This window comes from Callorhinus ursinus, unplaced genomic scaffold (assembly GCF_003265705.2).
Source record: "Callorhinus ursinus isolate GAN/ISIS: 27379988/994484 unplaced genomic scaffold, GSC_fseal_2.0 scaffold1, whole genome shotgun sequence".
NCBI classification, from domain to species: Eukaryota; Metazoa; Chordata; class Mammalia; order Carnivora; family Otariidae; genus Callorhinus; species Callorhinus ursinus.
The window spans coordinates 4,552,271-4,567,823 of NW_027397063.1; the positions used below are offsets into that span (position 1 = coordinate 4,552,271).

Below are 15,553 nucleotides of genomic sequence, written 5' to 3' on the forward strand. Positions count from 1 at the left end.
AGGAAAACTGGGGGCAAAACTAGAATTCAAGCCCACAGTGAACAAACACTTGTCCACCACCCTTGACTCCACAGGTGAACAAAGCAGGCCGCCTAAGGTGGGGTTTCATTAGTCTTCCCAACACTCATTTTTGCTAAATCCCCTTAAATGGTGTAACCCAGGTAAACACCAAGAGCAAATGTTTTAGAAGTGAAGGTTTTAGAAAGACAGAGAGATGTAAACCCTGCAGTAAATGTTTAACACGCTACACACAGAGATCCAGTCATATTCATCAGCAACTGTTTGCTTGACCTTTAGGTTTCCAGGGAGGAACTCACGTCCCCACGCTCTGTGTCTTTGTCCCGGTGTCCCCCAGTCAGCAAGAGATCCTGGAAGGCATCGGTGTCCTAACAAAGAGTAATACTGACCACAGTCACCATTACTCATGGTTCCTTTGTGCACAGCTGATGCTCAATGCTTCAGGTAGTTTCGTTAGTCATAAAATACCCGTGAGCAGGTGCTGGTATCTTTCTCCTGCAGACAGGGCAGTACAGAGCTGCTGTGGGGGTTTGGCAGTGTCCTCAAGGCACCAGGCTGCTCCACGTTCCTGTGATCTCTGTCTGTGTTCACGCAGGAAGAAGCAGCAGAGGAGACAGTACCAGCAAACTGCCACTCACCTAGTATTGGCCCAAACTTGTCCCTGGTGTGTTGTTCAGGGTTCAGGTTGGTTACAGACGCCAGAGTCCACTCTAGCTGGTTTAAATAACAAGGAGTTTCTGAAGACATACAGAGAGTTCTTGAGTCATGGGGAGGGCTGAACAGACTCTAGGTTGAACGCAGAAGGTCCCCAGGGAATTAGGCTATGGAGGGATCTGCGGCCTCTTCCACAGTCAGGAAGTTACTGAAGTAAGAGGCCACCTTCTCCAACCGGAAGCCAGGACCACAGACCTCAGCTCCAAGCCATGACACATCTGCTATGACCAGGAAGCAAGTCGATCAGAAAGTCACCCCCACAGCCCTAGCTCCCAGGTGAGGCCAATTCTGCTGAGGCCCATGCCAGCAAGAGAGATGCCCAGAACTTTCTTTTCATTCCCCACTAAACTCAATTTCTAAACAAAGTCCCATGGTCCTCTCTCCATGTGGCTTAGTTCCAGATCAAGGAGAAGTGATCAATCAAACTTAAATCCTGTCTGGAGCCCAGCTGCAATGGTAGTTGAAGACTCTGCAAGTTGAGGATTTTAGCAGAGTCAGGCAAGAGAGAAAGGCACTGGAACAGAAGTTCAATGTGTCAAACTCCCATATTAGCCACAGTTGCTCTGGAAAGTTGGAGTATGCTTGGTCAGCTGAAGTATGCTTGGTCAGTATTCCCTTCCTCCGTCCTCAGGGGTCCTGTCCACATATATCACCTCATTGAATCCCTACCTCAACCTTTCAATGAAGTATTGCTATCCCTTTTATAGATTAGGAAACTGAGGCTCATGAAGTTTGGACAATCATGTTCAAGAAGGTAGTGGAATCAAGATTTGAACCAAAGTCCATGTTCTGCTATTCTCACATGGTAGAATTTATATGTTTGCTTTGCTAAAGCTAAACACTGGAATAGTGGATTCTCTCTATTCTCAATTCCCTTGCTCCTGACTATGATTCACTGGCTTTCAAAGAGCTGAATAGACTTGGTACTCTTCCATCTCCAAATCTTTGCTCTAGCAACATTCTTAATTGCTTGAGTTGCTTAGTCCCGTGGACCAGATGACCTGGGTGTCAGGACTGAATGGGGTGAGAAAGAAGGAAGCCTTCATCCATCAGCTCACAGCCTCCATGGCCAAAGACTCACTCCCTGAGGCATTATTGCCCTTTTCCCTTATATCTCACCACTCCAGATCAAATGCTACCCCTCTACAAAGACATCTCCAATCTCCCTGCCAACATGTAGCTCCATCTTGCCTGTAACTCCCATGTATTTTCTTTGTACTTCCCTTCAAACATTTCTCATGATCAACTGGTATAATTACGCCTTCCATATTGTAGCTTGAAGATAAGAACTATGACATTAATTCCTGTTGTCCCTTAGAGCTCTTGGCACAGCACATGCATGTGGTAAGGGTTCACTAGATGAATAATAAATAAATTTCCCTAATGAGGGACTCTCTTTAAAATATTGGATAATCTATATCTGGGTAACTACAAATCAACTGCTTTAGTTTCCCTAGTGTTTTTAATTAGTGAGATGTTCCTCCATCACCACCATCCATCTGATTTCTCCAGTATTTACTGACCCTTCATCAGTTAATGTACACAGAGTATTTTTTACGTGTTTATTTGTTTTGTGGCTCTAAACATTTTAAAAAGAGAACGGGGGAAAAAAGAGAGAGAGAGAACAGGACATCTTTGGAGTTGAAATGCATTCATTTTCTCTTTGAAACAACCACAAGAGGACAGTTTTTACCCTGGTTCAGGCATCTGCATACATAACAATCCATTAAGCCCAAAAGAATGGAACAAATCATGAAAGCAAAAGCATCTACGAATATCCATGCTCTACACTTAGCCCATTCCATTTCCCGCTAAAGTAGAACAACTTCCCTTAAGGTCAGCCCTTCAGGGTCAGCATACAGCAGCACCCTGCCTAGTTTCTTCTGAAAACTTTCCACTGTCAAACCCCCAAAGAATGGCCAGCACTCACCAAGGCAGGTTCTGTCCTGCTGTGCGGTTAATGAAGCTGGTGGGCCTGCAGCTTCCTCCTGGTTGCCATGGGAACAACCAGGGCCACTGGCCCTCTGAAAAGAACAGCAAGTGCAAGACCACACATTCCATCCTGCCTTGCAGATTAAACCAGCTGTCAAGCCAGAGTGAAGAATCAGGCCGAGGTCTGCAGCGTGGAAAAGGCAGCCTCGCGGTGGAACTCTGAGACGTAAGTACTTTCTCTGTTCTTTTTTGAAAAGCTTGCCTAGCAGGACAGACAGTTTTTTGTAGCTTCAGAATTTCTACTGGCTGGCAGGCAAGTTCTGTGACCGTGTGAAGAGCCGCAGTGGGCACCCCTCTCTTCTGGCAGAATTTACATTTTCTGAACATAATGTACACTTAACGGGTGGCTTTCACCATAAAACAATTTTTCTTTTTTTTAGGCTTCCAGGCACATGAATTGCTCTTTCCTGAGACTCTGCCTTTAAAAGGAAATGTTTTCAGTGCCTTCAGCAAAGAATGAAATGGCCTTCTCATTTAGTCTCTAAGCAGATAAACTCACGTAGGCTAATATTATATAACAGATATCTCCGTGGAACCTGGGCTTCTTGTTTCTCTTTAAAATATTTTGCTCTATTTCCCTGTCCATCTTCAGTGCGGTCATAATTACATACAAGAGATGACCTCTTTGCCTTATCGTGATCCCAAACAGAGAAAACTGGAAACTCTCAAAACATCAGTTGATATTGTTCCTTTGCTCTGTTTTCATCTAACAGCATTACATTTATTGCTTTCTTACACGCTGCTCAATGGAAAACATGGAAAGATATGAAGAAAGTATGTTTAGATGAGCATTAACACGTGGATTGGTTAACTTTTTTAAAAATGTGTCCTTTTATTTAAAAGTGAAAAAATATGGTAAATACTGTAGTCACGGGCAAGAGGATGGGAATTTTTTAGTCAAAACCGGTAGTCCTTACACAGTTCTGCATAAATTTTATTGTTTAATAAGCATGTTTTGGGACATTTTTTTTTTAGCAGTAAGTGTGTTGGTGTGAACTGAGGAGAGGAAATGTTTCAGAAGAGTTGTGCATAATAGTCTGTAAAAACCTGTCTTTAAAAACTACCAAAAATATCCAGCCTCATTTGTCTGAAAATTTTTTTAGTGAAAACAGTGATCTTTGGGAAGTTGTTAACTTTTGTTTTTGGACCAAATAATGCAATATGTTTGAAAGAAAAAAAATAGTCTCATTAAAAGTTTTTTTATAGAAACTGGGCATTTTCTGAAAAGAACAGGTTGAATAAAGTTATTTATGGAAATAAGTGCTTTTCCACGGCTGATTTGGATTTCCCAATTTTCTTTTCCATACTAATATTTGTATTGCGTAAAGCTGATGTACAATCAACTTTTTAAAACCAGTGTCCAGTAGATCACATCTCTGTGTCAGGGGGGGAGGACAGACAAGCCACGTGGCTCATGGGTATATGATCAAGGGCACAGCCATGGGTGTATGTGCCACGCTGGGGGGTCTGAATCCATTGATCTGATTAGCTGAGCATAGACCAAGTCATTCAAGGGAAAAGCGTGAGGGGTTTGCAGTCATTGGTTAACTAATTCTCACAAGGCCATGGGTTAAGGAGAGAGGTGCAGTAGCTACATAGTTTAGTTAAGTCTTCCCATTGGCTCGCTCTCTGAGATAGTCTATGTCCCACATGCAGAAGCAGCATTCAACTGATATCCTTATTTTTAAATCTAATTTCTAAATGTTCTTTTTTTTTTACACGATTTTATTTATTTATCTGACCGAGAGAGAGAGAGAGAGAGAGAGAGAGTGCAAGTGCACAAGCAGGGGGAGCCCCAGTGGGACAGGGAGAAGCAGATTCCCCGCTGAGTAGGAAGCCCTGTGTGGGGCTGATCCCAGGACCCTGGGATCATGACCTGAGTCAAAGGCAGACACTTAACTGACTGAGCCACCCAGGCGCCCCTAAATGTTCATTTTAAAAAGTGTTCCTGAAATGTTTGTGTCTACTGGAACTCATTTCATTCATTTTGTTTCCTATTCCTCTAGCATGAGGTTCCTATACACCCTTTATGTTAAAGGGCACAGAGTCTAGTGATAGAATAAGAGGCATTTGAGTAGGAACATGAGCCTGGACTGGAAAATAACACTGTAATTTCCACCATGACTCCCTAGAGCGTATCTGGCTGCCTGGGTTCAAATCTTAGCTGTGTCTTACAGGCCCTGTGACCTTGGGCAAGCTATTTAACCTCTGTGTCTCCATCTTCTGACACTAAAAATGGGGTCATAATATCTACCTTTACGTGATTGCAGGGATTAAATGATATAAAACATGTAAAAGTACTTTGAGGAGTACCTGGCACAAAGAAGCACTCATTAACTGTTATTATTAATCAATAAAGCATGTGTATAGTTCCTAATTTCTGTTGACTTTCAACACCATGTATCTCCCACACTTCTTATTTGGACGTACATTGTCTGCTATCAATGTTTCTATATTTAGCTGGTTTAGTCCTGGGAACACAGGGCTGAAGAGCAGTAGGTGTTGATGCAATAAATGTTGATACAATAACATGTCTTCTCTACCCAGCAGTCTGAACTCTCCTGGAAATCAAGAGCTGTGTATTTGGGGGGCGCCTGGGTGGCTCAGTGGGTTAAGCATCTGCCTTCAGCTTGGATCATGATCCCAGGGTCCTGGGATCGAGCCACATGTTGGGCTCCCTGCTCATCAGGGAGCCTGCTTCTCCCTCTTTCCTCTGCTTGTGCTCTCTCTCTCTCATATAAATAAATAAAATCTATTTTTTTAAAGAGTTGTGTATTTGGCAAGTTAGGCTTGAGCTATCAGGTAAGATGCTGGATATATGAGCATGAAGCTTAGGGCAGAGTGTGGGAGCTGGTTCATCATCAGCATATAGACAATATTGAAGTCCATAGGTTAGCATGCAGTCGGCAAAGGAGTGGATGTACACAGAGAAGAGAGCCAGGCACTGAGCCAGGGGCAGCCAACAATGACAAGGAAGAAGAGGGGACACCAGCCAAAGAGATGGAGAAGGGGTGGCCATTGGGGTAACAGGAAAAACTGGAGAATGTGGTGTCCGGGAAGAACAGACAGTTCTTTGCTCAAGAAGGAGAGAGTAGGCAACCATGTCGCATGCTGGTACAAAGTCAATCAAAATGAGACCAGGAAATTAACCACTGGATTTGGGCATGTTGGAGGGTGGGAGTCACTGGAAAGCTGATGAGAATGGTTTTCATGGCATGATCTTAACAGAAGCCTGACTGGCGTGGCTTACAAATCTTACACAAACATGTATGGGTTCTCTGTTTATAAGAGCTTTGTTTTTCATTTCTTTTATGGTAAGAGATGAGAGAAATAGGTTTGAGGCAGGCAAGAACTGCCATCCACGACCCTAGCTACTGAAGTTTCAAGAAAGAGGTGGGATCTAAAGATGGTTTAAGAGATGAGGCTGGTTTCTCAGCAGTTGAGAAATAGAAAACACTCCTAGACACAGGGAGAAATGCAAGCCACGTGAGGGAGGTCTCCTCTCCCCCCGCCCTTTCACACACACACACAACCCAAGCCTTTCCAGGACTTCTCCCAACAGTATTTCCTGATGCCTCTCCCTTCCAGTTTGAATCCATTTTCCATAAAAGAATCACTTCCCGTTTGCATCTCTAAATTGCCTGGCCTCCAAGGCCATTAAGAAAGTCAAAATCTTCTTGTGGCCAGAAGAGCTAAAGAATTCATTTGGAGTCACGTCTAGACACCATATCATGGGTACTCAGTTTGGCCTAAATTGTGATGCCCAGATGTGGGCATCTGCTCTTGTCCCAAAAATAATCTTCAAGGAGTCAATGAGATCAGGAGGCATTCTTTTTTTTTTAAGATTTTTTAAAGATTTTATTTATTCATTTGACAGAGAGAGAGAGAGAGCACAAGTGGGGGGTGCAGCAGGCAGAGGGAGAAGCAGGCTCCGTGCTGAGAAGGGAGCCTGATTCGGGGCTTGATCCCAGGACCGCGGGATTATGACCTGAGCCAAAGATAGATGCTTAACAACTGAGCCACCCAGGTGCCCCAGGAGGCATTCTTTAAAAAAAGAAAGAAAAAACACTTATTTTAGAATCATTTTAGTCTAAGAAAAATTGTGCAGATAGCACAGAGACTCCCATGTGCCCCACACCCTGTCTCCCCTATTGTTACATCTCACGTCAGTATGCTACATACCCTTGTCAACAATTAATGAACTGATATCAATACATTATTATTATTAACTAATGTCCACATTTTATTTGGATTTCCTTAGAACGTCCTATATTTTTTCTTTAAATTTTTTTATTGTTAATCACCATACATTACATCATTAGTTTTTGATGTAGTGTTCCATGATTCATTGTTTGTATATAACACCCAGTGCTCCACGCAGAATGTACCCTCCTTAATACCCATCACCAGGCTAACCCATCCCCCCACCCCCCTCCCCTCTAGAACCCTCAGTTTGTTTCTCAGAGTCCATCGTCTCTCATGGTTCGTCTCCCCTTCCGATTTACTCCCCTTCATTCTTCCCCTCCTGCTATCTTCTTTCTTTTTTTTTTCTTGACATATATTGCATTATTTGTTTCAGAGGTACAGATCTGTTATTCAACAGTCTTGCACAATTCACAGCGCTCACCATAGCACATACCCTCCCCAATGTCTATCACCCAGCCACCCCATCCCTCCCACCCCACCCCCACTCCAGCAACCCTCAGTTTGTTTCCTGAGATTAAGAATTCCTCATATCAGTGAGGTCATATGATACATGTCTTTCTCTGATTGACTTATTTCACTCAGCATAACACCCTCCAGTTCCATCCACGTCGTTGCAAATGGCAAGATCTCATTCCTTTTGATGGCTGCATAATATTCCATTGTGTATATATACCACATCTTCTTTATCCATTCATCTGTCGATGGACATCTTGGCTCTTTCCACAGTTTGGCTATTGTGGTAGAATGTCCTATTTCTGTTCCAGGATCCCACATTACCCTTAGTCATCGTTCCTAGGAGGCATTTAAAGACTCTTACAAATCTTTCAAGAAAGCAGCAAGGTTTGGGGTGTCTGGGTGGCTCAGTCAGTAGAGTGGCCAACTCTTGGTTTCTGGGAGTGAACTCAGGGTCATGAGATCAAGCCCTGTGTCCAGCTCCACACTCGGCACAGAGTCAGCTTAGGATTCTCTCTCTCTCTCTACTAAAATAAATAAATCTTTAAAAAAAAGAAAGCAGCAAGGTTTAAATTGCTTTTGGTCCCAATATTTGTAACTAAAACCACTAAAGCAAAATTTAATTCTTACTCTTCTAAAATTGAATCGTTGGAATAGTTGAATACAGATGAAAGGAAAAAGCTTAAGGCTTATATCAGTTCAATGTACTTTATGGGACTGTAATAATGTACAACAGGAAGCAGAAGATCTTACTTCTTTTTTATTGTTCTGGAAGCAGGTAATTAAAATATTAAAGGTTTGCAAGCCTTTTTTCTTTTTTCCCATCTCTTAGTGAAGGGATTACTCTGACTCATTTTCCTTGGCAACCTCACACTCATGTAATATAGGCCCAGTAACTTGAGCAAAGCTATTCTGGGCTAGTTTTACAAAACTAGATGCTTCAATGTTCGGTTGTGGGGAAGTCTGCAGTGGGGGCTGTTATAATCCCTCAACCGAGAGCAACTAGGGCGATGGCTTTTAATTTTCACAAATATCCGTGAGATCAATATTTCCTAACTCTGCTCACTCTTCCTGGAAGGCTTGTGTGGGTGTGTGCAGGAAGGTAGAAGGGCAGGGCTCTGGGGCCCTGACTTGGGGCTCCTGGTCCCCATTCCAGGCAAGTGTGTTTTGCTCTATGCCCCCAACAGAGTTACAGGAAAGTTCCAAGGCAACTGCAAACCTAGATGATGCTCATTGGTAAAGCCACAGAGGTTGGGGATGCCTCTTGGGTTTTTGCCAGATGTCACTCAATGGCTTCCAGGGGGACCCACAGGCAGGGCATAGGATATCGAGTTCATATTTCCCATCCTCTAAGCCAAACACAAAGTCTCAATTCACTTCCTTTGTTGTGGCTAGGCCAAACACCAAAATCCCTTCTAAAGAAGATGGATTTTGCTTGCTGATTTGATGACATGATACACTCCACAATTCTAGGAGGTGAGAGGTAAAAGAGGAAGTGAAGGATCAGCAATATGCATCTTTGACTTAGCTCATGTAGGAATTCACTTGGATAATATAAATATTTATGGAATGCCTCTATGTATCGGGCGCTATGCTGAGGACTCAGGAAAACACAGTCAACAAAAAGACCAGGGTTTTATCGCATCAGAAGCCTGACTTATCCAGCATTTCGCCAGCAAGGGTCCAGCATCCAGTTAGCAAATTAGCGGGTGAAATCAGTACCCAGCTGAGCTCAGTGCTTTCAAAACACAAAATGTCTGCTTTTCATTTGGTTCAAGTTGTTCCTTAGTCATCTTAGTCTAGAAGCTTCTGAGCACATTAGCCCATTTCCATTCTTAAATACATTTAATCTGAAAGCGGTCATCCACTGATCCTGGCTTCACCAACCAATAGGCACAAATAAGGTTAAGTGAACCTTAACAGCTTGTATTGTGCTGGTTTGTGCTTCCACCTACCCAATACAGGTCCTTGCTTCCTTCCTCCCACTGTTTCTACATAATAGAGTCCCAGGAATGTCTTACCTGTGCTCAGAAATGATCCTTTCACCCGATTCTGTCTCCAGCTACCACTGGATGTTGGCTGTCCCTTGCCTTAGGCATGGGGCTCCCCATTGATTCACTTCCTGGAGAGCAGGGCCCAGGAGCGTCCCCAGTCTGCCCTCCTGGAAGGGCCAAATGCTGTTGCCTGGACTCTTTCTTCATTGTGCCAGAGCTGTCCTGCACGCAGTGCAGAAGTGGGGAGAATGACTCTGTCCCCAACTCAGTGTCACACTTTGCCACCCAGAGAGAGGCCACTTGTGTCCCACCTCTCAGTTCAGGCAATCTCTGCCTGCGGCTCGCCTGGACCCAGCCCAAGGCATTAATTAGTAGGGGCTGAGAAGAGTCAGGTGCTATCCTATCCCTCCACTAGTTTCTGCCCCAGGCCTTCACACATCATCTTCATGCTTCCTCCTTTTTTCCTTGACAGTTCCACACATGCAAATAACCACTGGCTACAGCCCCTGCCCCCCCTGCACCACCCCACCCCCCCGCCGCCGAATTCATGAGACACATCCAGATGCATCTGTTTAGGCTGGGCTGGGTCCAATACAGCCTAACTACTCTGGACAGTTTTGAGCTTGGTATGTCAGAAAACGAGTACTGGAGTTGAGGATCTAGTTACCCCAAGAGCTTATTTATGATCCAGGCTAGTGAGAGGAGTAAGACACTTGAAACAACTAGCAAATACTGCAGGGCTGTAAACAGAGTTGCTAGTGCATTTGGTCCAAAGGTGGTTGGATATGGGTGTTTTATCGTTTCCTTATAACCTCTGTCTTAGTTTCCTATTGCTACATAACACATTTCTACAGCGTGGTGACTTGGGGCACCTGGGTGGCTCAGTCTTTAAGCGTCTGCCTTCGGCCCAGGTCATGATCCCAGGGTTCTGGATCTCACTGGGCTCCCTGCTCGGCGGGAAGCCTGCTTCTCCCTCTCCCACTGCCCCTGCTTGTGTTCCCTCTCTCGCTGTGTCTCTGTCAAATAAATAAATAAAATCTTTTAAAAAAGAAAAAAAAAGTGGTGAGTTAAAACAAAAGAAATGCATTGTCTCCCATTTCTGGAGATCAAAGTCCAAAAGCAGTCTGATTGTGCTAAAGTCAAGGTGTGGACACGGCTCATTCCTTCTGGAAGCTCCGGGGGGCATCCGTTCCTTGTCTCCTCCAGCGTCTAGAGGTGGCTGGCGTTCCACCGCTTGTAGCCATATCACTCTCTCTGATCCCTGCTTCTCTTGTCATGTTGCCTTTTTCTTCTCTCTCTCCTCCTGTTTTCCTCTCAGAAAGACCCTTGTGATTACACTGGGCTCACCCAGATAATCCAGGATCTCCCCATCTCAAGATCCTTAACTTCATCCCATCTGCAGAGTCCCTCTTGCTCTATAAAACAACATTTACAGGTTCTAGGGATTAGGACATGTATCTCCAGGGGCCCTTATTCAAGCCCCCACAGTATCTAGCAGGGATAAGAAGAGACCAGAAAGAACGTGTTTGATCATAGTCCATACCCTGCTGCTCCTTTTAACATTTTACACACATTTAAATTAGAATGTGTAGAACTAGTTGAAATGGGAATTGGACACTTATTTCCATTTACCAGATTTGCTCACTAATAATGTCAAGGCTTCCCATTCCCAGAATTACAGAAGAACATTTGTAAATCAGAGTTGTCTGTTACAGGAAAAATGGCGCAAAGAGGCATTTTTGCTTTATGTTGAGCCTGTTCTTTATTAAATTTTTCGTGTAAGTAGTCATTAAATGAACCAATAACTTTCTATTCCTTTGGGGTGGCTTTGGGGATGCCCTGACAGAGCATGCTAATATGTCCCTATTATCATTATAATTCCGACATTACAAAATATTATAGCTAATAAATAGTACTATAATGCTGTGTATATCATAGTATACTTACTAGTAGTAACAGCACTCATGAATAGCCCTAATGACTATATATATTTCCACATGAATCCTGCTTTACTCATATTATATCCTAGTGTGGTAGGAATTATCATCCTCATGCCATATTGAGAGAAATGGCTCAGAAAGTCATTTCTGAATGTCCCACAATATACAGTGAGTTGAACATGAATCATCACAATACTTTAAATTGTGTCCTCTTGAGACCCGAATTGCATGCTTGATGCTAATTTTGCTAAATGCCATCTCATGGAGACATCAACTTTGATTTCCTCATTTTTCTGGATGAGAAAATAAATCAGATGGTAGCAAACAGTTTAGCTCCTACTCTATAAATCCAACGAGATCCCGATCATCTCAGAATCACGGTGAACTCTGCTTTGTGCCTCTCACGGTGAACTGTATCAAGCTCAATGACAGGGAAGTGGCCTTCCCCAACAGAGAGTGCACAAGGCGGCGTCTCCAGAGGCAGACGCTTGGGAGGGCATGTGAAAATTCAGTGGCTCGTACCAGGGATGGGGGTGTGCTCTTGTGGAATGTGAAGAAGAAAGAAAAGACAACACTTATCACAGTTAAGAAAACATGGAAGAGAGACCCAAATCAGCGTAACTTTCAACATTGTAAGCTTTGAAATATTAAACAACAAAGCTATCACTCCTCTTTTACATATCATCTTTCGTAGTGTTTTATCTGTAACCTGCCTCCTGTGGTGTGTTTGTGGGGCAGAGCCAAAGAAAAGAAAAATGCCCAAGATCCTTTTTCTCAAAGAGCTTCTCAAGGTCCTGCACCTAACGGGTCCCCATGAGCATCTCATCCACATAATACAGGGTAGCCAGGACTTCCTCTTTGGCCTGCCTGGGAAGGGTGATTGCACAGCCACGGACCAGTGGGAACCGGCCCTGAGAACAGGAGATCTCTAGGTTCTGGGGTCCTCAAGAGGAGTCCCCATCCCACACTTCTCCCCTACTTCTTATTTAATCCTTGCCTTCCCTCTAACAAGGGACACGTAGGGATAAGGCTTAAAGTGCAAATACCCTTGGGCCAGAATGTGTTTATTTAAATCCATATGAAGGCTTACCCAAGTGCCATTAGAGCCCTCTATGAGAGTGGGTTTTTAGCACCAGGCATCTGGATGAGCCCTGACCAAGGAATTAAGAGGAAGGCACAGCAAGGGGACCCTGGAGACAGGAAAGCTACTGTACCCACTTCATAATCTTGCCTATCACTCGTTTGCCAGCAGCTGGTCTCGCTGCCAGCCTAATGAAACCACCACGAGACTCCTGACTCAGACAATGAATTCTGCCTTTCCCTGGGCAGTCAGGGACAAAGTGGGCGTCTTCAGGAGCGGAGTCCCAGGTAAGCCAGGATGGGATGCTAAGAACGAAACCGAATGCTTTTCCAGTGCAGCCCACTCAGATCCCCTGCTTCCTACACCACCTGCTCCTCCCGAGGAGTTCAGGCAGCTGTCCAGGAGCTTTGTCCTCATTCCTGCCTCTCAAATCCTCTCTTGGTCCACACTCCACCCACCCCCGGATTCCAGATACTGAAACAGATTTATCTGGAAAGCCTGGAGTGAGAAGGAGTCAGCAAATGGAGAGAGGTAAACCTTCAAAGAAAATACACTAGAAAAGTGTTCTCTTACTTAGAACCCATGTTGCTCTCTCTGTCTCTACTCCAATTTCACCTCTGCCCAGGACCTAAATGACCTTCCTTACGCCCGGATCGAAACGGGTCTGTCCTGCTTACTAACCTTCAGTGCCTCTTTTTTGCCTCTTTCAGGGGCCTCCAAAGGGGGTGTTTGCATCCAAGGGAGTGCACAAGCCAGGCCAGTGGGGTAGAGCTGAAGGTCCTCCAATTTTCATTATTTTTCACCTCAAATTTTAAAAAATCTACTGTGTATTGCTTACAATGTAAATGATATATAAATATGGTATTTATAGTGTTTTTTTAATAAATAAAAGGTGGTTACATCTATTAGGGAGGTTTTTTTAAAGTTTTTATTGATGGGGTGAGGATCAGAAGGGTTTGGAGAGGGGTGCCTGGGGGGCTCAGTCTGCCTTTGGCTCAGGTCATGATCCCAGGGTCCTGGGATTGATCCCCGCATCGGGCTCCCTGCTGGGCGAGGAGTCTGCTTCTCCCTCTGCCCCTCACCCCGCTCTTGTGCTCTCTCTCTCCCTCTCAAATAAATACATAAAATGAAAAGAAAGCTCTCCTCGTTCTAAAAGAAGGAGGAGGAGGAGGAAGAGGAGGAGGAGGTTTGGAGACCAAATCCCTGAGCTTGGCTGGCAAGGTTCTGTCTACCCCTGCCCTGCCCGCACTCCAGGTCATGGGCTCCCAAATGCGCCAAGCACTCTAGTCTCTGGGATTTTGCTCAAGTGACCCTTCTATCTGCAGCCCTTCCCCTTCCCTCTCCCCAGCCCCTTCTCTGCCTGGCCCTAATAGCACCCCCTTTGGGAGTTTTTCCCAGTCCTTCCGCCCAACACTTGCTCTGTGTCTTTAATAAGCACTCACCAATCACATTGCCCCATTGCCCTGTAATTAGTTGCCTACTTGTTTGTTCCCAGAGTACATAGTGAGTTCCTGGGGCAACCCATTAGACCCCTGGGGTGAGCGAGGCCATCCTACTGCTCTCAGGGTTAGCAACACTGGGCACCTTTTTGATAAAATACCCCTCAAGAGTAAGGCATAGCTCTCTCTTTGTGGGATCCACCCCAAATTCCAAATTGTCTCCTTTTCTGGGATTTCTCTCATCGTCGCCCCCTCAGAATCTTTAAGGAGTTTTGCAGAAACACACTTTGAGAACTGCATTTGTGAAGACAGCCTAGCCTAACTTCCCAAGTCCTGGCTTTAACGTGGATTTCGTGGGATGCCCGGACCTGGCTGTCTTCTGCCTTTCTTCCCGTGACTACAGTTCAGATTTCTCTTTCAGACCATCTGCTTCTTGCTGGAGCATCTCCTTCATTTCTGGTCTTATTTCCCCCGCTTCTTCAACTGAATCTTTTCCCTAAGTGCCTTTCCACCTTTAACATTTAAAAATCCCTTCTAATTTCAGTTAAACTCACTTTTGAATTAAAAATTTGAAATCACTCTTAGTTTTTAATTGCTGTTAGAATTAGGGGAATACCACTATGTTGTTCCACAATTATATTTTTTTCTCTTTTCTGTTGAGACTACAAAGTTCAAAACATCATTATTCAAGACATTTCAAATCTGTTTTGGGCAAATGGTCCAAATGGTATCCTCCCACCGACCGACACACTATCTCCTTAGTAGTAGTATCTTCTTATAAACAGAACTAGTGCAGTTTGAAACATTCCTTTTGGAGCCAAGTATAAACATTATCTAAATGTTGGGTGTAATCCTAGATTGAGAAGGAATCTGTGTGGAATTTGTTTTGAAGTCACTGATGTCTGTATCTGCTCAATTCAGAAATCTTTGCTTTCATGCAGCTAATTGCTAGTATTAATTGCTGTCGAGATTTCTTCGGTGGCAATACAAAACTAATATTGGAACTGACTCTGAATCGTTGCTCTGGTTTATCAATATGTTCAGTGACTTAAAGGCTCAAAGATTTAATGATCGTATAGGGTTTTCTGCATCTTGCCGGAGAAATCTGGGTGGATTGACACCACCTGACTGTTTATCGTGGTTGCATAAAGCCATTTATTATGTCTTACCACCTAGGCATGTCAGAAATCTCTAGTGCCCACCAATACCCAGGTCATCCTCTCCTCCTTTGGCATGGTGCTGGACTTCATTTCCAACTGCTTGCAGAGAGGGGGTGCCATATGCCTGAGTTCTGGCTGATGAATTGTGAATGGAAAATCCTGCAGAGGATCCAAAGGCCCGGGAAATGACAGAGCTAGGGAAGAAAGTTTGAGTCCCTGCATGACCACGTGGAGCAGAGCACACCCTCCCCACCCCACGGCTCTTTAACGGCATTACGCTGCAACATAAGGGAGGAATCAACCTTTGCCCTAGCTTCACTATGCAGTTTTTCATTTGTGGGCAGATTCTGGCACAACATCAGCAGAACAGCACAGACCCATCACATTGTTAGGCCCCTGCCCATCATGGGGGTGGGGTGGGGGGGCCCTCTTAGGACATAGGAGGCAAATCCTAATGTTAGAGCACACAAAAAATAGATGCTGAGACAATGATGTGTCAGGGCAAGTCAGAAGGTTCCACCCGACAGGAACCCTCAGCTCCTCTCTCCTACTACCA

At 44.4% G+C, this 15,553-nt stretch overlaps 1 protein-coding gene across 3 annotated transcripts in view; it reads left to right on the forward strand.

Annotated features, from left to right (window-relative positions):
• LOC112831470 (exosomal polycystin-1-interacting protein) overlaps positions 1-15,553 on the forward strand; it is a 36,307-nt gene that overhangs the window by 13,718 nt on the left and 7,036 nt on the right. For 2 of the 3 annotated variants that reach the window (XR_012377712.1, XM_073891165.1), the window contains one exon: positions 2,806-2,890. The gene's annotated coding sequence lies outside the window, so the exon portion shown is untranslated. Of the gene's footprint in view, positions 1-2,649; positions 2,891-15,553 lie in introns of those variants that run through there. The other variant, XM_025867600.2, reaches the window with a different exon arrangement.